Below are 21,708 nucleotides of genomic sequence, written 5' to 3'. Positions count from 1 at the left end.
ATATATTGCACCAGGCAATGAGGGAATCAAACACATTAAAAAGAGATGTCGTGTGCCTCAATAAACTGCAAAACCAGAACATAAGATGGTAACTTCCCAATCTATCTAAGGGTTGGAGGGTTGACTTGATTGAAGATTTTTGGTAAAAGAGGCACTAGAGTTGAATCTTATATGATGGCAAGGATGTAGGAACTAACATTAATGACTTGGAAAATGCAAAGGAGAAAGCAGATTTCAAGATCCATGAGCACAGTGGCCCAGAATCAAATTTCCACATTGTACCTGATTAGCTCCCCAAGCCCTCCTTGGGCTAAGGTCTTAGCATGATTCTAAATGCAGCAGAAATTGGTGCGCTGATATTCAATGAATATCCCTTCCTAATTGCTTAGGACCACTGACTGCTTACACTCAGAAAATCAAAGACATCATTGCTTAGGTTTTGAAAGGCCACTCAGAGCCATTTGCCTACTAACATATTGAGCTCATATTGTTCTTCTCCCTGCTTCTTATTGGCTCAGGGTCAGTGACTCTTAGGACAACCTCGGACACTGTAGCACCTTAACCTTCAGTAAGGACCATGAAACAAATGCCAGAGAAATTCTGGAAACCTCTGCCACTGTTAAACCATCACATCCCCTACATGGCCAACCTCCTGATCTCCTAGAAGAACAAAGATAAGCACCCTTAAGTTCAAGACAGGGTTGATGGACAACTGTTGTCATATGCTGTTGTGTCTTGTGTAATAGAGATATCACTGCATCTCCTTTCAATTGTTTCTACCAACAGAACCCCAAGCTCTTTTTCCAGCAAAATGGGAGTTTATAGCAACGTCCCATTTTGGCTTGCACTTACTGCCACTCTCTAGAATGTTACTGCATACCTAGTTAAACATTTAACAGCACAATGACTAGGTGTATCATTTTCCCACAGTACCTGTATTCCTTCTATACCCATAAGATACAAGGTTTAACTTATGTATCAAGAGCATCAATATCCCCAGAACTAGTTAGAAAAGCAGAATATCTTACTAATCAGTCTGCATTTTAATAGATCCCAAAGCTTGAGAAACACTGATGACCATTCAAGTCTTCTTCCCATTCTCCATTTATATAGCTCCAAACTAAGGAGGCAGAAATGCATTCTTAAACTACACACTTCTGCCGTTGCATGTATCTTGTTCCTTGTCAAATTTTCCCACAACCTTAGGAGGGATCTGCATTAGCTTATGATGTCACCTCATCTGGCTTAAACAAAGTGACTACCTACATATTTACCTGCTTTTGTTTTCACTATCATCTCTGCCTTGGGTACCCTTCCTGTCTTCAGTTTATCTGCACATCTTCCAATCACTTCTATTCAATCATGTCCATGTGTGTACATGCACTTTTTTTGGTTTTGGCTTTTAAGGGAGAGAAACTATGAAATGGGTTCAATAGGAAAGGAGATCCGGGAAGAGGTGGTGATAAAGACATAATATGACCAATTGTCAAAGGACAGTGCTTGCTTAGCAGGCACAAAGCACTGAGTTTGGTTTCCAAATACTGCATAAACTAAGCTTGTTCGTGCAAGCCGATAATCCAAGAAGTATGGAGATGGACACAACAGGATTAGAGCCTCAAGACAAGCCTGGACTAACTCTGACTGAAAAATACATAAGAGAGACAAAAAGAAAGAGATAGAGAACAAAAGCTATAGCAAGTGGAAAATGTGTAGCATTTCTTATCAACTCACTGGATGTTAGTTATCTATACCATGCCCTGACATGGAAGCAGCAAGGCAGTGTGTACTCAGCATGAGTGCAATTAATCTAACATGCAGTTTCTGCTCTGACCTTCATTCCTCCTTTACATCCTGGGTTTAGAAGTTCCCCACACCTATTCTTTTCAATACTCCAGCAAAAATCAAGATTCTAGGCACTAATGGGAACATTTATTATTTATTTACATGAAAGAACATTTTCTGCAGCCACCCCAGTCTGCCAACCATGGCCAAGAAACAGCAAAAAAACCAACCAAACAAACAAACAAAAAAAAAGCAATATAAATGTTAATAGGAACTTGTCTATTCACTTTTCCTTAGGCTAATCTACTATAACCCAACAGGGACTGAATTTGACAGATGAAGGGCTAGGGAAATGGGGACCCTGAAATGCTCAAGTTCAGAGAACTAGAGATCCCAGGGTGATAATCAATTCTAGGATAACAAGGCTCTGTGGATATCAGGCCAAAAGGCTTCTTGGGGAATCTCCGTGAGGTCAGTCAGGGTTCGTACTCTGGGACCTATGTTCCTAGGAAGCCAAGAAATAGTTCCTGTCATATTTAATCATGGGTCTGTGTGGCAGAGATAAAAAGTTCCACCTCTGTCCAAACAGGCAAACAAATAAACCAATAGTGGCAAGAAAGTATGTGGTACATGTTCTTAGTTGGCAGGCCCCATATGTTACATGTACAAGAAAGGGAAGGGCATCACTGGGTCAGTGGGGCAGGAGAGAAATAGGTTTGAGAAAATGAACCTCACAGAGATGAATATGATGGAAACCAAGATTGTTGTCTTTCGGGATTGCTAAGGATACGTACACACCAGCATGATAATTCCTACAATGTGAACGTTGTATTACATAGTAAACGGAACTCTGAAAGTAGGATGAGTGCCCAAGATAGGGAAATTATTCCTAAATGGACTTCATGTCATCACAAATGTCCATGTAAGGGAGGTGTACAGGGAAGGTAAAAGTGAGACTATAAAGCATTGTGGCAGTAGGTAAAAAGATTGGACAGATGTGCTTTATAGAAAAAAGAAGAAAGGTCCACAAAGCAAGGAATACAGGCGGAAGAAACTAAGAATGGGGAAGAATAGACTCTCTGTGCATTCTGGAGCTGACAGCCTACCTGTAAGGATGATTTTCAACTTCAAACTTCCAAACTCATCACCAAATGTGGCTTTATCTTCAGCCAGGAGACATCTGTTGATGTATGGTAGCAGCAACTGGAGTGGGAGGCATCCATGTCTTTAGTATGTCTTTAGGAATGTTGAGAGATGATGAAAATGACCAAGCAAGCCACATCATATATGGGCCCGTGTCCATGGAAACGGACCAAGGACAGGGAAGGCATCAGCTTAGGGATAGAGATCGCCTATGGAAAATACTACATCTGCTTACATCTTAGGAATTACTGCATGCCTAGTTCTTCGGTTTATTGACTCTTGATTTGTTAAGCATAGACTGTAATGATTTTATGAAAAGAGAAAAAGGCTGGTGGAATTAGACTCAAATGTTCTCTAAGAGGCATTGCAAAGTTGTGACTTGGATGAACACATGTGCAGATTGAGGAACTGTGCTGGAAGTTAGGAATTCTTTCCCAACCACTAGCCAGAGTTCTGCTGGATGTCTCCCCCAACTGAGACTTCAGGAAGTGTAACAGTAACCAGCATTTACTGAGTTCTCGCCAGGAATTACATGGTGATCCTCCTACAGACTCTGACTATCATCTGTAGTGAGCCACCCTTTGTTCTTCTCTGTTACAAGAAGGCGCTGGCCACATGCTGCTCCCTGGTAGTAAATCACTGGAACACATGCACAGTGTGCTGCATTCCTTATCTCACTTACATGCTAATGAAGAACTCACTGAGTTCACCTAGGAGAATATGGCTGGTTATCTCCCTGGGCAAATGAGGCTAGCTAGGGTACTTAAGGTGAGGCTGGGAGAGAGCCCGGGGCAGAATTAAGTTCAAGTCAAGGTTTCCCGAATAAAACCATTTTAAGGAATAAACTCCTTGTGTCTCCTAATCTTTGCTGGCTAAGGTGGATGTGACAATCATCCTTTCTCAAAGTTTTCTCAACTTAAGCTCCACATGACTACGTCCTTGAGTAAAGGAAGTATGATAGCCAGTGCCTGTCAGAGATAATCCGTGAGGCCAGAGATGATCCTATAGCTCACATCCCTCTATCCCTTCCCCAGTCTTGGTCTATATTCACAAAGGTTTTTCCATGTAAAACCCCAGCACTGCCTGGGGTACTCTGACCCATTCTCACACCCCTAAAGTCTACTACTACTCCATACTCCTTCATCAAAATGTCGCTTGCTGCTAAAGGAATCACTAAGGTGGCACTACCAAACAGCCCCGGATGTAAACAAGCTGTATCTGCTCTGGCACTGTCACTAGACACTGAGGTCACAGATCAGACACCCAGAGGTTCCAAGACAGTGCCTTTGTGTCACCAAGTCAAGGGACTGCAGAGAGGAATGGATTCCCCGTCCATTCCTCAGAGGGTTGTTAGAGTTGAGCTCAGAACTGATGTCTTGAAACTGAGTCACTTGATCTCAGGAAAAGGAGGAAATCACAGCCTTTAGGGCCCCTCATCAACTCCAGATCAAATATGTGGCAAAACTTACTTATGAAGATAAACATTAGCAATTCAGTGGGTATATAAAAAGTTATACCTAAAGAAAATACGATGAACAAGCAGATGGCAAAGTTGGTACTAGCAAATCACATCTGGTAGCCATCAGCTACACCTTTACTTTATGTCTCTAGTGAATACCCTTCTACTTACCTTCTAATATCTTTCTTCCCTATCCTACAATATCTCCTTATTTCCTTGTGACTTAGTCCCTGAAGAATACAGTGACTTGCCCAAGGTAAAACATATTTCTGCCCAATTCCTCAGATTTTCCTGTTATCCTGTGATGATTACGGTGGCTCCATTTATCACATACAACCCTAGGTGAGATTCTAGACCTGATACCTCATTACACAAACCATCATATCCATCCAAGTCAATGAGAGACATATCACCACAGTACCACTGTTGAATGGGCAGAGTGCTTGCCTAATGATAAAGACTTAGAAAATTCTTGATCTTAGAGCATATGCTACTGGTATTCTGTTCAGGAACTTTCCTCCTGTACCGATGTCCTCAAGGGTCTTGCCCAGTTTCTTTTCTATTAGCTTCACAGTGTCTGGCTTTATGTGGAGGACCTTGATCCATTTGGAGTTGAGTTTAGTACAAGGAGACAAGGATGGATCAATTTGCATTCTTCTGCATGTTGACCTCCAGTTGAACCAGCACCATTTGTTGAAAAGGCTATCTTTTTTCCATTGGATGTTTTCAGCCCCTTTGTGGAGGATCAAGTGGCCATAGGTGTGTGAGTTCATTTCTGGATCTTCAGTCCTGTTCCATTGATCCTCCTGCCTGTCACTGTACCAATATCATGCAGTTTTTAACACTATTGCTCTGTAGTATTGCTTGAGGTCAGGGATACTGATTCCCCCAGAATTTCTTTTGTTGTTGAGAATAGTTTTAGCTATCCTGGGTTTTTTGTTATTCCAGATGAATTTGAGAATTGCTCTTTCTAACTCTATGAAGAATTGAGTTGGGATTTTGATGGGTATTGTGTTGAATCTGTATATTGCTTTTGGCAAAATGGCCATTTTAACTATATTGATTCTACCGATCCATGAGCATGGGAGGTTTTTCCATTTTTTGAGGTCTTCCTCTATTTCCTTCTTCAGAGTCTCGATGTTCTTGTCATACAGATCTTTCACATGTTTAGTAAGAGTCACCCCAAGACACTTTATACTGTTTGTGGCTATTGTGAAGGGTGGCGTTTCCCTAATTTCTTTCTCAGCCTGCTTATCCTTTGAGTATAGGAAGGCTACTGATTTGCTTGAGTTGATTTTATAACCTGCCACTTTGCTGAAGTTGTTTATCGGCTGTAGGAGTTCTCTAGTCGAGTTTTTTGGGACACTTAGGTAGACTATTATATCATCTGCAAATAATGATAGTTTGACTTCTTCCTTTCGAAAATTACAAAGTTTCTGTAAAGCAAAGGACACCATCAAAAGGACAAATCGGCAACCAACAAATTGGGAAAAGATCTTCACCAACCCTACATCAGATAGAGGGCTAATATCTAATATATACAAAGAACTCAAGAAGTTAGACCCCAGAAAACCAAATAACCCTATTAAAAAAAATGGGGCACAGAGTTAAACAAAGAATTCTCACCTGAAGAACATCGGATGGCAGAGAAACATCTTAAAAAATGCTCAACTTCACTAGTTATCAGGGAAATGCAAATCAAAACAACCCTGAGATTTCACCTTACACTAGTCAGAATGGCTAAGATTAAAAACTCAGGAGACAGCAGGTATTGGCGAGGATATGGAGAAAGAGGAACACTCCTCTACTGCTGGTGGGGTGGCAAATTAGTACAACCACTCTGGAAATCAGTCTGGCGGTTCCTCAGAAAACTGGTCTTGTCACTTCCGAAAGATCCTGCTGTACCACTCCTGGACATATACCCAGAGGATTCCCCAGCATGTAATAAGGATACATGCTCTACTATGTTCATAGCAGCCTTATTTATAATAGCCAGAAGCTGGAAAGAACCCAGGTATCCCTCAACAGCAGAATGGATACAAAAAATGTGGCATATATACACAATGGAGTACTATTCAGCCATTAGCAACAATGAATTCATGAAATTCTTAAGCAAATGGATGGAGCTGTAGAACATCATACTAAGTGAGGTAACCCAGTCTCAAAAGATCAATCATGGTATGCACTCACTAATAAGTGGATATTAGCCTGGAAAACTGGAATACCCAAAATATAATCCACACATCAAATGAGGTACAAGAAGAACACAGGAGTGGCCCCTGGTTCTGGAAAGACTCAGTGTAGCAGTATAAGACAAAACCAGAACAGGGAAGTGGGAAGGGATGGGTGGGAGAACAGAGGGAGGGAAGGGGGCTTATGTGACTTTCGGGGAGTGGGGGACCAGAAAAGGGGAAATCATTTGAAATGTAAATAAAAAATATATCGAATAAAATTAAAAAAAAAGACTTAGAAAATGCAGAGTTCTGTGAGATACATTTTATATCATTTATAGTAACTCTATAAATCTATATGCATGGATCAACAGGTTCCGTTTATAGATGAAATAACTGGAGCTCAGTAACAGAGTCCCACAGATTATAAATGAAAACTGTTTCCATCAATAAATAATTGGAACACAGGACTACCTCTCACAATTAACACCAGCTACTGAGAGGCAGCAAGAAATCGGGTTTCTAAAAAAGACAGTGAGAAAAAGCAAGATTCTGCTCTGGGCTGTCTTAGCAATATGCTGGCTGTGTGTAGTTTGACCAAGGTTGTGTTTATTTCACCACACCAGACTGGCTGCATACATATGCCTGCAGCTCTCCTCTAAGGGCTTTTCCCTTATAGCAATCATGATTCACAAGGAGAAGCCTCCCATCTACTAACACAGGACTCCAGAGTACTGCCTTCATGACTAAATGGTAACTTCTCAACAGCTCAGAGAGGAGGGAGGCTACCTGGAAGGGCACCATCTGTGGGGTGGGAGGGGGGCACCCTTAAGGCAGGAACTGGCCGAAGTAGTTCTTTGCAATGGAGGCAACTCAGCAAGGAAGGAAGCCACACATTCTAGTATTCCATAATCCCTACTACCATGTGACCTTGGCCTTGGCCTCCCAAAGACTAAGAACATTCTTAAGCAAAAGACTTCAATTCATACTTTGACCTAGCTCCTCAGAGGTGCTGAGGTAGTCTGCAGAAAAGTTTGATTTCTTAAGGCACTTGGGCAATATCCTAAAATGTGTCCATTCCAGAGCAGACATGAGCATTGACTCTTCCTGACACTCACCATCTGAACCAGACGCAAAATGAAAGCACCCTACAACACCATGACTACCCCATCATTCAGTATGGAGTCACTCACCTGCAGTTGAACAGGGAGAGTACACAAGAGCAATGGCGGCTGAATGATGCTATGGCCAACAAAGACCAAGGGTGGGAAGAGAGGAAAGCAGCTGGGCATCCCTTCTGCACTACCTTGACATCAGGGATGTCTCTCAGGACTACACTTTCCCTGTATACCACTTAACTCAATAATTAACTTACTGTGTTTCCCAATGGGAAAACCCAAAGAACAACCAGAGCTGGGAGGGTAGAAGAAGCATTCAGGTACCATACAATCAAATGTGTACAAATCAACTTGGCATGCCACAGATGTAAGTAGAAGAGCCCCAGCTGTTAAGAGCTGGGGTCACCAAGCTCCATCTCCAGGGCACAGCCAAGACTTTCCAGGCACACAGAATCCAGGCACACATGCTTCCTCCTACCTATTCTCTCTAGTGGCACTGGCTTCCCAGCCAATTTCCCACTCAGCTCCCAGCTCTTTGAAATCACAAGAACCTTTTCAAAGAGAAAGCCACCTTGGAACAATGTCAGTTTGTAAATTCACTGATAGGCATTTTTTACCTGTAGGAATACAGACAGTTTGGGGGAGGAGGAAGAGAACAGGACTGTGTTTCTCTATTTAGCTTCCAGATGGAACTGCCTCCCACAGTCAACCCACATACCTAAGAGCTGATGTCACTACTGGGATTTTAGTAGTACTGTAAGGGTATGGGGGTGAGCAGTCCCATAAAGATCAACAGCAATGAGCACATCTGAGAAAGTAGAGAAGATAGAAACTAGGGAACCACAGTTCATTTAGCTCAGGAAATATCCCCAGGAAGAGTCATCAGGAAGGGGGTCCTCCAGGTGTTTTCTGTGTCACTTGGATAGAGACAGGTTTATAGTTAGGCAGTAGTACTTGACCAGGCTGCAGAAGTCAGGAGTATAGGACATGATGCAGCTCCAAACAGCATTAAGTGAGAAGCTTAGGAAAAACACCCCTAGCCATTTTGTGCAATGAGGGAATCAAGAGCAATCTGGAGGTGTTTTCTACTATGGTTGACTAATCTCCAAGAATAGAATGGAAATTACTGATGGCCAGGAGAGAAAGAGGGTGTAAATGGAATAAGAGGGGAGTGGGCAGGAAGAGAGGTAGAGAAGAGAAGAAAGGGAAAATAGGAGAGAACAGAAATGGGAAGAAAAGGAAGAGAAAGGATAAAAAGAGAGTAACTGTGACTGAATAAAGAATGAAGGCTTTTTAAGAAAAAATGACACAGAAGGTGTCTAAAGCGATGCCTCCAAAATATCTCAAACTGGGCTGAAGAAACATTTCAAAGGTTTAGAGTTCTTACTGGGTATACACTTCTTAAGGCTAGGACCCATGTCCATCAGTAGATGGCTAATACATGTACACACACACACACACACACACACACACACACACACACGTGCGCGTGCGCGCGCGCACACACACACACACACACACACACACACTGGCATTTTTGGAGGTTATTTGTCTCATAATGCTTTGTTGGGGTTTTTTCCCCTTTGCAGATTCTTTACATATATATTATGATTTCCAATTTTGTAATTTTATGGTATATCTGTGTGTGCAAATGTGTCTCTATGTCTATGTCTATATGTGTTTCTTGAACTTTTTCTTTGGCTCTTTGTCTTTTGTTTCTCTGCTTTGTCCTATTGTGGTGTTTTATTTTAGATTTATTTTATCTAACTATATTTTATTGTTATTATTAGTTTTGGATATGTGCTTGTATCCTGATACAAGGATACAAATGGAGAAAAATAAATACTGTAATTTTGGCTGGGTGGGAAACTGGGGAGCACCTGAGCAATTTGGGTGAGGGGAGACTACAATCAGAATACACTGAACGAAAACCAAGTTTCTGGGATTTTTTTGTTTTGTTCTTTTTGTTTTTGTGTTTTGTCTTGTGTGGTTAACAAAAAACAAAACACTGGTAGAGGACTAGGTTCCAGTTCCCACTAACCACATAAGAGCTTACAACCTGCACCTGCAGTTCTGGAAGATTCAGCACCCCCTTCTTACCGGTCCAGGATGTGCCCACAGTGGTACACATAGATACATAAGGCAAAATACTGATATATGCAACAGTACATAAATCTTTGTAACAGAAATACCTTATTCTGAGGGATATAACATAGTATGATGGTTCATTATGATTGTCAACTTGATGGGATTTAGAATCACCACAGGAATAAAACTTTGGGCATGTCTGGTTTTATTAAGATGATGTTACCCACCCTAAATGTGGACCACACAATGTCTTGGACTGGGTTCCTAGACTGAATAAAGAGGAGGAAGTAAGCTGGATAGCAGCACCTGGGCTTCCTGACCAGAGATCCAATGTGACCAGCTGCCCTGCCTCTTGCTTCCTTAACTTTGCCACCAAAATGAACTGAACATTCCAAGTGGGAACCAAAATAAGCCCTTCCTTCCAAAAGTTACCTTTGTGAGGTATTTTGCCCTAGTAATAACAAAACTAACTAATGAAGACACAACAGCATTCTCTCACAGTTCCAGAGGGTGGTGGGAGTCACAGATAATGATTTTAGAAGTGTTGGTTTACTCTGGGGTCCCTGCCCATGGCTGTAGATGGATGCCTTCTCCCTCTGGCCTCATATCAATCTTCCTTCTGTACCTGTGAGTATCCTGTTCTCTTTGTACTGGTTGGTTTTGTATGTCAACTTGACACAAGCTGGAATTATCACAGATAAAGGAGCTTCCCTTGAGAAAATGCCTCCATGAGATCCAGCTATAAGGCAGTTTCTCAATTAGTGATCAATGGGGAAGTGCCTAGCCCATTGTGGTTGAGAACATACCTGGGATGGTAATCTTGGTTTCTATATGAAAGCAAGCTAAGCAAGCCAGGAGAAGCAAGTCAGGAAGCAGCATTCCTCCATGGCTTCCGCATCCACTCCTGTCTCCAAGTTCCTACACCCTTCTTATAAGGACAGTCATGTTGGATCACAGTCCACCTTTATTTTAGCAAACTACCACTGAAAATCTGAAAGAATAAAGGCATCGCAGAAGAGATGAGTTTTAGAAAACCAAAGAATCAAATGGGAAGTGAAATCTGGAATCATTGGGGATATAAAAAGACTAGGTTGCACTTATGGACTACCATGGACATTGCCTGGACATAGTACTGAGAAGGTTGGGAATAATAATGGCATAGATGAAAGGCTTGGAACTATGCTGTGTGTTAAGTAAAAAGAAAAAGATGTGACTGGAAAATGAACAGAGGGATTGACCATAAAGAGCAAGTTAAGACTAATTTTTAGAGGAACATGGATGTTGTTCTATCCCAGACACTTAGACTGATACACTGAAGATCAAAAATCCCCCACTGTGAAATCACTAGTCCTCACTGATGGTATCAACCTACTGTGTACAGGGTATATATTAGATGCAGTGCATCTATGGGCATGCAAGGTATTAAAGGAAAGCAAGTACAGAGGAATGCCAAACCCCAATTAAATCCTGCAGAGACTCAGCAGTTTGAGTGAGGAAAAGGAGAAAAGTCAGAAGAGAGACCCTTGGGCTACCTCCATGGTATGATGTCCTGAAACAAGAAATGGCCACACTTGTAAACTGCTACAGCCAAGGACTCATGTGGACAAAGCAAAGGACAAAGCAAAAGGAAGAAAACAAACAAACAAAAAAACCACCACCAACAAAAACAAAACAGAACTAGAGGCTGTAAGAGCTGACTGCCTTGATCATTCTCAAAGATACAGACCTAATAAAGTGATTTCATACCCTTCATTATTTGGGATTTACCACTCTTTCATTTTGATGTGTCCTAAAACAAGGGATTGAATATAGGTGTTCAAGGTATTCTAGAAACAGGCATGAAGCTGTTTATATTCATGCAGAGAAATCAGGCTGCCCAGAAAGAACTAGTTCATAGAATGCTGTTTAGGAAAAATGGGTAGAGTTCACAGTCAAAAGTGAAAAGAGCACACAATATAAAAAAGGAGAAACAAGGTTAGTTTAGCTTTAAATATCCTTGGGGATATATATATATATATGCAAAGGTCAGAAGTCAATATCATGGGTCTTCCTCTAGCAATCTCATTGTCTCCTATTCTAAAGAAACTCTTAATGAATCTGGGACTTTATCACTGACTAGAAGGGCTAGCCAGTGAGCCCAGGATTCCCCTCCATAAACAGAGTTGCAACATATGCACACAAACATATTCTCCTATTTTACAGGGACTCTGAAGACCAGAACTCAGGTCTTGACGTTTGCTCAGAAGGCACTTTCCTAACTGAGCAAACTCACCAGACTGAACTATGGGTTTTGAAAATAAAGCCTGGGGCTAATATTTGCTTCTTGTTGCGTGGTGAGAATTTTATACTTAAGGAAATAGAAGCCCAGAGAATTGAGTGACACATCACCAAGAAGCAAAAACAAAGCCAAGATTCAATGTTAGGTATTTGCATCTGGAGAAGTTTGCTAATATAAATTAGTAAGTGGCATCCTTGATTGATGCCCTTAAATTTGTCAGAAAGCCAGCTTCAGCTGGAATAGTGGTCCATCTACAAGAATTCCAGGCAGGTGAAAACAGACCCATTACAGGAGCAAAGCCCTGCAACAGAAGTGTCCGAGATGACAGTTCTCAATGGTGGGAGAGCATACTGGCAGTAAAGACAGTCTGCTACCAGGGAGTGGTCTTGGCAAAAGTCCACCTTAGCATAGTTTGCTCCAAATTTGGTTCAAAATGGTAGAATTGGCTTTTCTCTGGTGAATATCAGGATTAACACCTTACCCCCATCTTGGTCCTGGGGATCAAACTCATGTTGTCAGTCTTAGAACTATTATAGCATTACTTACAACAGCCAACATATGGAACAAATGCCCCCTGACAGAAGAAAACATGAAGAAAATGTGGCATAGTCATTGGCAAGATGGTTAGGCAAACACAGTGCTTGATTGGTTTACAAACATGAGGAACAGATTTCAAATCCACAGCACCTATGTGGTGGGCACTGTACCCCACCACATGTGAAACAGAGAATCCCTGAAATAAATCAGTTCACCTGACTAGACAAAACATGGTAAGCTCTGTGTTTAGCTAGAGCTTATTTAACTAGAGACCATTTCTAAATATACAAGGTAGAATAAAATTGAGGAAGACAGGTATCAGCCCTGGGCCTCCATACACACACACACACACACACACACACACAAAAGATAAAGATATATTTACGTATCACCAAGGCTTCCAGAGTTCACCCCAGTGTCTACAACAGTGCCTCTTAGACCATAGGTCATAGTAGGGATAATTAAAATGTCAGATTACCAGGCCATTGTCCCAGAGTATCTGTCTGACTAGGGGAAGAGGGGGCTCAGTATTCCAAACAAATTCCCACTTGGCAAATTGGTACTCTCTTAACACTAAGTTAAGGTTGCCACTCATGCAGACAAGGCTCAAATGTTATTGAGCATCAGCCAATGCTGACATGCTTTGATACTGGCAGACTTTATAACTGGCTGCCCTCTTACTGTTCTGAAACCAACACTAAGAAATCTCCAAGGAGCCTACAAACAATATTGAGTACATTTAATTTTAAGTTAATACTCCATTACTAACTACTAATTTCAATTTTATATTCCCCACTAGATCAATTATTTCAGTGTTTTGCACAATCTATATTGTATTCTTTACCTCACCCTATGTGCTTACATGTGATCACAACTATAGACCTCACTTTATAAAATAGAAAAAAAACCCTATAAACTCTAGTTTCATGGAGGTATATCTTGGAGTTATCAGATTTAAGAAACAAAACTGTAATATATTCAATCAGATTGAATTTCAGATGATTAATACTTTTAATATAATTAGGATTCAGGTAATGCTTAGGGAATACAACACAGTTAAAGTTATGTATATGTGTATGCATACGTGTATGTGTGTGTGTATGTGTGTGTGTGTGTGTGTGTGTGCATGTGTTGATAAAAGTATAGTTGCAGTCTCAACCCTGCTCTTTTACCTTTGGCCAATGCTTGCTTTCCTGAAGATAACTGGCAAGTGTGGGAAGAAGGCAAAGGCACTGAGAAGAGGCGAATGAGGTTATAAACCAGTGCCAACCACTACCCATGTCCACACTGTCCTTGTGTAAGACAAATGATGGCAAACGTAAGCCACTCTGTCTTGGAGTTTCTGTTACTAGCTCCCTAATGATTTTTACCCGATAGTCTCTTAACTGACTCTCTTAATGAGCCCATCATTTCTATATGTGGGCTTCTTGAATGTGTCTCTTGTTTCATCTCTCTCTAATGCCTCCTTTACTCATTCATTCATTTTGTAATCTGGCTGCAGAAAGTTCTAGGCCCTATGTTTTTACTTTAACCATGCCAAATATGCTGTTTTGTTCTGTCAACTCAAGGTCCTTGTTAGCATATTGACTAGCTATATCTAGAGAGCAATGCTGAAAAATGTCATTGGCAGTCAACCAAGCAAATCAGAGGCCAGTCTCAGTCTTGGGACTCCTAGCTAACTGTGACCCATCACACTGACTCCCTAACACTATGTGTGGAGCCAAAACAGATGCGGAGGAGTCCTAAGACAGACACTCATTTACAGGAGGAACTGGATCTGACAAAATGGAAGTTAGAGAATGTAATGAAGAAAACAAAACAAACATGAGCTTTTAAAGCAAAGCTGCTCACACTGATGACAATAAATGTTTTGACTAGACTCCTAGAGGTTGCAGTTGCAGCTTAACATTTTAAAAAGTTTTTTTTTTTTATTGGACAAAAATGGTACGAACTTAAGAACTGGAACACCATACAGCTAAGGGGCTCAGCTTTTTCTAGCCCACCAACAATTACTGTATTAAATGTGGAATGGTTCCCAACCAAACTCCACTCTCCACCATATTCAACCTCAACTTAACTGAAGATGGGACTATTTAGAGAGCTACCCTGTTTGATTAAGTATTTCTAATAGAGATCCACAACTACCTCTATGCCCTATCCATACTCACCACTGAATATACTAGTTTTCCTTCCTCATCCAAAAAGGCACTTGGAACTTCAACCAGCGTGGCTGAATACATTACTGTCTTCCCAAGGAAATTTTTAACTGAGGCATCAACAAAATGGAGAAATTGATAAATCCTTTTGAGTGTCTAAGTTGACAAGTCACAAAAGAGTTGGAGCTGATAAGAGCACACATACTGAACTGTGCAAAGAAAGAAACTGGTTGGAAGGAAGGGAAAGAAACCAAATGGAATTGCTAAATAGAGCATTTCAGCAAGTTATGTGTCTTTGTGTGTTGCTTTTAGCCAGCCAAAAATACCCACTGCTTGTAGAATAAAATTAGTTTAGTTGTATCTATTACCTAATGTGCATCACAGGAAAGAAGTAAAAATCTGAAGGTTCCAGAAACTCACAGGTGCAGTGCTCAATAGTTGCAGGGGATTGCTACTGACTCATACATAGTGTATATTCCTGCCTTACCTTACAACAGCCCTGGAGGAAAAGGAGAAAGTCAAACAAAGCAAAACAAAGAAGAATATTCAACCCACAGGCACAATGAAGACAGACATTTGAAAGCTGTCAGAGTGTCTTCAAAATCATTACCTCAGTCAAGCCTGGGGCCTCTTGTGAAATACAGGCAAAGAAACAAACACACTGCTTTTTACTTGTTACAGTGAATCAAGAGCAAGAAGCTGCCTTGAAGGTCAAATCCTTCTACTCTCAAAGGACCTGGGCATCCCAGCCTCTTGGCAATACCTACAGTTGATCCTCTGGTCTGAGTATATTTTTCTTCAGTACTAATCGAGATCAAAAGCCTTACATACAGTATTCACATCTGTTTATATTATTTTTGTTTGGATGCTTCTTTGTCTGAGAAAGAAGCTTAGTATTTATACAGGCAAGATTTAAAATTCTAGATCCTACAGAAGAAATCACTTTGCTAATTAAAAGTCACTTTGAGGACAGCAGTAAAAACAAAGTAGCAACGATGAAAATAACAGATGGGACAAAGACATTAAAAGCTCTTCAAATGAGCTGCCTGTACTGGTGCACACCTATAATCCCAGCACGTAGAAGGTAAAATCAGTCAGGTCTCTGTAGAGTTTGGCCTACCCTAGTGTAGTCTACAAAATGAGTTCCAGGACAGCCATTGCTACTTAGAGAAAATTCTCCAACTTAGCAAGGCATGAGGGTTGAGGCAGGAAGATCACAAGTTCAAAGCCAGCTTGAACTATGCAAGGAGACCCTGTTTCAATAGGAAAGATGATGACAATCCACGGACAGAAGGGCACATAGCATGAAGGAGAAACAGGTAAGGAACCTTGCAGAAGAGATCAAGGTAGCACCCAGGATGCGGGAAGGGAAGAGAACATCCAGGAACAGTTACAGAGTTCCATCAGAACACAGTGAGGGTTAGCACAACAAAGAGCATGCCTGCATGTTACAGAAACATGTGGGGAACACTGAATAACAATACGTCTGCATGGGACAGCCCAAGCAACTATCAGACACTGCAAGATGAAACATTCAACTCCACTTATTCAAAGTCTACCTCTCCCAAAGATTTACCAAAACCAAATTGATACTGGAACATGAAACTGAGACAGCCATCAGTTACAGGACCACCAATAATGTATTCTAATGATCTCTTCCTAAAAATTCAGTGTTCCTAGGATGGACACAAGAACAGTGAGCTTGGGAGGGAAGCACAGAAGAATACCAGTATCAAATGCCATAGATAGTTCCAACTCAATTCTTCATAGAGTTAGAAAGAGCAATTATCAAATTTATTTAAAATAACAAAAAACCCAGGATAGTAAAAACTATTCTCAATGATGAAAGAACTTCAAGCTGTACTACAGAGCAACAGAGATAAAAACTACATGGTATTAGTACAGTGACAAACAGGGTGATCAATGTTATAGAACTGAAGATGCAGAAATCTACCCCCATACTTGGTCTTGGACAAAGGAGCTAAAAGCATCCAATGGAAAAAAGACAGCATTTTCAACAAATGGTGCTAGTTCAACTGATGATCAACTTGTAGAAAAATGCAAATTGACCCATTCTTCTCTCTCTGTATAAAGCTCATGTCCAAGTGGATCAAGAACTTCCACATAAAACCAGATAAACTGAATTCAATAGAATAGAAAGTAGGGAAAAGTCTCAAACACATGGGCACAGGGGAAAAGTTCCTGAACAGAATACCAATGATTTATGCTCTAAGATCAAGAATCAACAAAATGGGACCTCATAAAATTGAAAAGCTTCTGTAAGGCAAAGGACACTGTCAAAAGGACAAAATGGTATCCAACAGATTGGGAAAAGATCTTTACCAATCCTACATCAGATAGAGGGCTAATATCTCATATATACAAAGAACTCTAGAAGTTAGTTAGACTTCAGAGAACCAAATAACCCTATTAAGAAATGGGGAACAGAACTAAACAACGAATTCTCACCTGAGAAATACCAGATGGCTGAGAAGCACCTAAAGAAATGTTCAACATCCTTAGTCATCAGGGAAATGCAAATCAAAAAAACCCTGAGATCCCACCCTACACCAGTCAGAATGGCTAAGATAAAAAACCACAGGTGGCAGCAGATGTTGTCGAGGATGTAGAGAAAAAGGAACACTCTTCCATTGCTGGTACAATTGCAAGCTGGTCCAACCCCTCTAGAAATCAGTCTGGTGGTTCCTCAGAAAAATGGACATATTACTTCCTGTGGACCCAGCTATACCACTCCTGGGCATATAGCCAAAAGATGTTCCAACACGTAATAAGGACATATGTTCCACTATGCTCATTGCAGCCCTATTTATAATAGGCAGAAGCTGCAAAGAACCCAAATGTCCCTCAAGAGAGGAATGGATACAGAAAATGTGGTATATTTACAATGGAATACTATGAAGCTATTAAAAACAGTGACTTCATGAAATTCACAGGCAAATGGATACAACTTGAAAATATCATCCTGAGTGAGGTAATTCAGTCAAAAAATGACTGTCACAAGCCTGCCCAGCTTTCTCCTTTTGCTATGTTGAGAACAAAACAAAACTTCCAGAACAGCCTCAATGCTCAGGCAGAGGTAAGTGACTTTCCAGGCTCATGACAATCTTAATAGATAGCTACTAGTTCTCAGACCTCTAATATCTCTCAAATTAGTACTGTGCAAGGATGCGCCTAAGGTTAAAAACTGCAGGATAGTAGTAGTAGTAGTAGTAGTAGTAGTAGTAGTAGTAGTAGTAGTAGTAGTAATAGTAATAGTAACAATAATAATATGCTTAGCACACCTAGTACCTGCTTACTGTGCCAGCAGTCTCAGCTATGGTAATCTGGTGATGTCTACAGACATCCTTAGTGTCCCAACTTGGGAGAGGGATAAAGTTGGACTGTAAAGCTCAGTGTGTGATCACTGAAGATCTCCTGCCCATCCCACTCCCATCAAAAAACTGCAAAGGCCCAAATGTCTATTGCCAAACATGGGAATTACTGCTTGTGGGATATTTATAATATGGTACTTTTTCCATGTAAGAAAATAGTCCCTGGGATATTAACTTAGCCCAAGAGTTCATACTAACCTAGACAGCAAAGTTCAGGAAGATGAGAACCGGAAATGGAGAAGTTGAAGGGATGGTAAATATCTGCCCATATATGGTAGATAGATATGTATATAAAAAAGCTAAATAGGTACGTAGGCATTTGGTAAATAAGTAGGAAAGTAGGTAGATGAACAGACAGATAGACTAATGGACAAACAAATAAGCAAAAAAGACAATTATAAAACAGGTAGATAGTTGACAATAGACAGGTAGTCGATAAACAGAAAGGTTGAGACGTAGGTAAATACGACAATTAAAAAAACTGACAATTAAACAGGAATTAGACCAAAGTCAAACAAGCAAAACCTCACCAAAAGCTGATACACAAGCCTGGGCCACCTCTCCTAATTCTATCTCAGCACCCCAAACTGTAAAATGTCAGGGTCATAACAAATGACTGGATACCAACCACAACAATTTTAGAACTAACTTTTTACTGCAAATAAAACATCAGCTTCATATAAATGTTCCTGAGCTCTGCAATATACAAACTAAACCTCTGCCCCCTTCACTCAGGAGACATGGGAAGGTGGCAGATGCTTAATTATAAACTATCCCCTCTTTTCTTTCTTCTGAAAGAATATAGAGACTCACCACATGGGAAGTACTGCCAACATTCTAGTAGCACATGATCATGGGCCTCTCACCCAGGCACTGGTGAGTATTAACTACCTACACAGGACCAGGGTGACTGGTTCCCTCCTGTCCTGGTTCCCTCCTGCACAAACTGGGATACTACTCACAAACTCTGAATAGTACTCTAAGCAAGAGAGTGAAAAGGCAGAAAGGGAACAGAAGCCCCTTCCCATTCAGGTAATGGTTCCTTGCTTCCATCAATATTCACCTCTCTGCTTAATAAATCCTGATGTACAACTTAATAAAAATCAACATCCTCTAAATAACAAAAGAACAAGAAATTAAGGTGATACTATGAGGGAAGAAGGGTAGTTTTGAGATGTGACTAGATTTGGAATACCAATGTGAATAGAATTATCTTGCCATGGCTGGTTGGACAGTTAAATTCATCCAGCAAGAACAAGGGCAGCGAAAGGTCAAAATCCCAAAGGGGAACCCTAAGTGTTGGAAAATGGGTGAGGATGGGCCCTGGAATATCTCCCACAAAAGAGCATGAAAGTCTTCTTTTTTTTTTTCTTTTCTTCCCTTTATTTTTTTTTTTCCGAGACAGGGTTTCTCTGTATAGCCCTGGCTGTCCTGGAACTCAATCTGTAGGCCTCGACTTCAGAAATCTGCCTGCCTCTGCTTCCTATGTCCTGGGATTAAAGGCACGTGCCACCACTGCCTGGAGGAAGTCATTTCCTTCTATGATGGTGATATTCCATAACCATTGCCACCTTTACACAGCCTCAAGTAGTTGCTTTAGACTCCACATTAATTGCATAAACTAAAAATTTTCAAGATATGTAACCGGGCAATGTATCCATGGGATGTCATCTCTGATGCTCCTAGAAAGATGTGATGCAGGTAGGCCCTGCTATACCATTCTAGTAGCCTGGCCTGCTCAACAGCTTCCTCTTCTGGAAATCCAGGGCAGGACCCACAGATCTACACATTCAAGTCCCCAACAGAAAGCAGGTCTCCAAACAGAACCAGTTTTAAGGGAACAAGCCAACAGACTGCTACTGTGATGATTGCTTGGTCTAAGCTGGCCAGTTAGTTATCTAAGCTTTGCCTAAAGCAGCAGTTTTCAATTTGTAGTTCACAACCCTGTTGGAGGTGCCACATCAGATATCCTCCATATCAGATATTTACATTATAATTTATAATACTAGCAAAATTAGAGTTATAAAGTAGCAGTGAAATAATTTTATGGCAGGAGTTTACCACAACATGAGTAACTGTATTAAACAGTAGCAGTATTAGGAAGGTAGAGAATCATTGGCCTACCTATGCATATTGTCTGGCCATATTCATAAAATAAAAGCAACAAGATCCAGGTAGATCAAGGGTATTGTTATGGAGGAGAAATAATTTTGTGCGTGAGTATTTTTAAAAGGAACTTACTCATATAGTGTTGTCATAAAATGACAACCAACAATAGAAAATGGAACAGTAGAAATAATGCACACTCCATTTATAATATAAGCTTTAATCCCTGTCTTCCCAAAAGTGATATGAATTACAATTAAAATACATGGGCATAGAATACCAACCTGCAGACTAAGTAGCTGTGTGCACTGCAGTGGGAGATGGAGAAAATGATTAACTGAGGCTTTGCAGATAATACGAACTGTAAACAAAGAACACAGGCTTCTCCAACAGCAAGGGAGGAGAAATGAACTAAATATGGTCCCTCTCTGTGACAGAAGGAACATGGAACAATGCTATGAGCAATCAGGGTAAGCACTAGCCTTGCAGGTGTGGAGAGCAAGGCTCCTTCCCAGTGACAGCGCCCCTCCCTCTGTGAGGAGCTGCTGAAAGCCTCATCTGTGGCTTCCCCTTGAAGAAATACAGAGGCCAGCCTGGCTGAGGAGCTGACAGGTGCCTGGTCTTTGCCTGTAGCTAGAGAGCAGAGTTTCCTAAGAACATAAACAAAGTTTTAACCATCAAAGTGACCAAGCTATTCTGACCTTTCTGACCAAGACAAAATAAAAGTAACAGTTCCCTGAATCACCCCCCTGCCCCTCCTGCTACTGGGTCCCAGGGAAGGCCACAGTCTGTCAACAATCTTATTGCAAAAGTCCCTCTTTGCCTGTAAATTTAAAACTATTACTCATCGTAATCCCTTGCAAATATAAACGATGTGTGCTTTCTGTGTTCAGGGTTGACTCTGGCTGCGTGGCTGGGCAACCCCACGTATGTGGGCATGTGGATGTCTGCTTTCTGTGTTCAGGGTGAACTCTCCTTGTGAGGATGAGTGACCCCACGTATGTGGAACAATAAATCTCATGCTCTTGCATCAATCTTTCGTCAAGCTGTGTGCTGAGGGGTTGCACGACTGAGCTCAGACCCTGAGGGGTCTGTTGAGTTACAACACAGGAGATATAAAATATCACCAACACAAATGACAGAAATAGACTGCTCAAATGATCAAGTGGAGTGGGTCCCACATGATACTCTCCTGCAAAGTAGCACAGGAACCGCACTGATTACAACTCAAAATGGCTCTGATAGCAAAGAGCAGGTCTGCCTGTTGCCTTCAAAGTTCACTCTCAAGGAGCAGAGGATGTTGGGCACAAGTCCTACCCCTACTATGACCCTAAGTCCCTCTAAGGTTATACTTACCACTATTTCTGCCCCCTGAGAAGGAATGTCACAGGAAACAAATGAGTCGCAGGGTATAGGTCCGTGGGTATGTGGAAGTTTTATTATCACTTTGCTGTCCCATTAAAGGGCATTCATATAAA

At 41.1% G+C, this 21,708-nt stretch overlaps 1 protein-coding gene and 1 non-coding gene across 7 annotated transcripts in view; both read right to left on the bottom strand.

Moving 5' to 3' along the window:
• Large1 (LARGE xylosyl- and glucuronyltransferase 1) overlaps positions 1-21,708 on the bottom strand; it is a 502,501-nt gene that overhangs the window by 305,113 nt on the left and 175,680 nt on the right. The window lies entirely within an intron of this gene.
• Positions 4,072-4,209, bottom strand: LOC127672268 (small nucleolar RNA SNORA76). The gene has a single exon (XR_007974919.1). It is a non-coding gene; the product is annotated as a small nucleolar RNA SNORA76 (small nucleolar RNA).

This window comes from Apodemus sylvaticus, chromosome 21 (genome assembly GCF_947179515.1).
Source record: "Apodemus sylvaticus chromosome 21, mApoSyl1.1, whole genome shotgun sequence".
Classification (NCBI taxonomy): Eukaryota; Metazoa; Chordata; class Mammalia; order Rodentia; family Muridae; genus Apodemus; species Apodemus sylvaticus.
The sequence above is the reverse complement of the archived record's forward strand: the minus strand, read 5'-3'. Positions and strand labels throughout refer to the sequence as shown.